Genomic DNA, 2,774 nt, shown 5'->3' with positions numbered 1-2,774 from the left:
CTGTCTATGATCTTTACATCTATATATACGGTCTATGATCTTTACATCTATATATACAGTCTATGATCTTTACATCTATATATACGGTCTATGATCTTTACATCTATATATACAGTCTATGATCTTTACATCTATATATACAGTCTATGATCTTTACATCTATATATACGGTCTATGATCTTTACATCTATATATACAGTCTATGATCTTTACATCTATATATACGGTCTATGATCGCTACGCAGTAACAGCCGTAGCGACAGCTATGCTAATTAGTTAGCTTACGCTGCAACATGTTTAAAGTTACAGGTGTGTCAACTGCAGCGGCTGTGCAAAAAGGAAACGAGATGAATGAGGACATAAACGTCAAGATAAATATTCTCAAAGATCACTCTGTCAGGGTTGTATTCGCTATGACAACCGCCTCGCTCTACGTTATCCCTTACTTGTTCGATTGGTGTATCATCGCGCCACCATAAGGTCCTGGGACGTTAGATCAGAAGCAGCTAAAGTAGGCCTGTATCTGTCCTCTTGTCTGCAAGCGTTCATTTTTCACAAAAGAGAGTAACCATAAGTAACAAACTCATTATTGTAATTGATTACTTGATTTAAAAAAATATTTAGTTACATGCTTGTTACCGCTTAAAGTAGTGGAATTACAGTAATGCATTACTTTGTAGCGTGTTACTCCCACCACTGAGTATTAAACACATTCATACATATGTAGCTAAGCAGTTCATTTACATTTTCATTAGCCATGTAAACAGCTTAGTCGGAATGTTTTCTTTTCGGAATGAGGACAAAAATCAGAGTATTTTGTGCATGTAGACATAGTCAGTGTTTTGTCCTTTTGTAGTCATATCTTTTTATAGGAATAGCTCATTGTATTTCCACATTTGGAGGGAAATCATCTTATTCTCTTTCTTTCAGTCTCATTTTCTTTCAGTACATGTGTGCATGTAAAAGTAGTCACAGTTGTTTGGGTAGTACACTGTGTACCGTGTATAACATCAGTGTGTAACAGTGTCTGTCTGCAGTCATGAGCAGTCGTTAGCAGAAGTAGTACGATACACGCTGTCTGCATGTCTTGACCAGAGCACGTTCAGTAAACATCATCGATAATGAAAGGTCAGTTGTCCGTGTACTGTTTGTATATGAAACGTCCCAATGTTCCTTCATCACCATGACGTGATGGAGACAAAGAAGAGCAGCCGCACCTCTCTGTTTGATTTGATGTTTGATCGCAGAAGTGTCAAAGTCTACTAGTTAAAGGGAAGTATAGTTTAAATTTTCTCAGTTTTTTTCTTTCTTCTTAACACTTGTTGCTGCTGTGAGAGCTGATAAGAAAACCCAAGTCAGGTGAAATGGACTTCACACCCACAGAGCAGCTACAGTATAAACAGACTTGTTAACAAGTCAGGATGTGAACATGTCAGGGTGTCACACAGACCATTAATTATTAACACTTAAAATACAACTGTGATTCAAAATGTAGATGGCAAAGCTGAGATTCAAAAAATGTAAAATGTTGGTCACAACACGGAAATCAAATCAACAACAATATGTTTAGAAAGAAAGAACATTCAGGAAATGATCGCTGTGCTTGAAGCCAGCTGTAAAGCTACCGACGTCATACAGACGACACGTCTTTGAAAGGAACTCTGGGAGATGAAGTCCCAGAGGCCTGCCTGAAATTACATCTAACGCCAAAGCTTCCACTAGAAACAACTTCTTACGGACAATAACTTTAAAGCAAATATTTTGCACATATTCTTATTTTGACTTTAACACACTAAAGCACAAAGGCAAATTACATTATTGTAAAACCTACTTGGCATTCGTGGCATTCTTGATGTGTAGATTACACCGTTTATTTGAGTCTCTTTCTGATCCCCTTTTCAGTGGTTTAACAGAGGCGAGGTGGTGTTGTGTTCACTTACTTGCAACTAAACTGCTGCCACCTACATAGAGATAGTGTTCTTTGTTTCAAGATTATTAGAAGCTGCCTTGGCACAAATGTAGTACTTGCGTAAGTATGTATCTCTATGCATCAGAGTATGTATGCATGCATGTAACACTGCCAGTCACAGAGGAAGGAAGAAGAGTTTTACTTGATGCAGATATACACTGAAATAAAAAGTCAAGACATCATTTCACCAACAGTTAGGATGGAGGACACATCTCTACTCTGGCTGCTCTGTAAGTAAACTGTGTTTCTGAAAAATATCAGCTGGAAGAAATAGGGATCGACAGATACTGGTTTATCAAGGCCGATACCGATTATTAGTTAATGAAAGCGATATTTGGAACTGATTTGCATTTACAGTTAAAATGAAAATCTTTAAATCAAAATTAGGATTTAGGAATGTTAAAAACTCCAACACAAAACGTTGTTTTGGTAAGTCTTGGGTTCATAAAAGTAGCGTAATATATGAATAAAATTGTAAATTTTAGTTCTTTAAATTCTTATACTGCACTATCAATTTTATTCTTGTCTTTTAATGTTTTAATTTGTTTTTAATTGTTTTCTAACTGCTCTTTAATGTTTTATGTAAAGCACTTTGAATTGCCCTCTTGCTGAAATGTGCTACACAAATAAAGCTGCCTTGCCTTGCCTTGCCTAAATAAATGTCTAAAATGAAATTTTCTTATATTGATTTTTGAGTAGGAGTGTTCATCGCTTCAACGCACCGCGGTGTCTTTTGTCCTCAGAGGGTTAAGTCAGACTCAGTGGTGAGAGAATCTGGAGCAGAGGGACAGACACAGAGCTGTGG

Source organism: Perca fluviatilis, chromosome 14, assembly GCF_010015445.1.
Source record: "Perca fluviatilis chromosome 14, GENO_Pfluv_1.0, whole genome shotgun sequence".
In the NCBI taxonomy this organism is placed as follows: domain Eukaryota; kingdom Metazoa; phylum Chordata; class Actinopteri; order Perciformes; family Percidae; genus Perca; species Perca fluviatilis.
Note: the sequence above shows the minus strand (reverse complement) of the source record.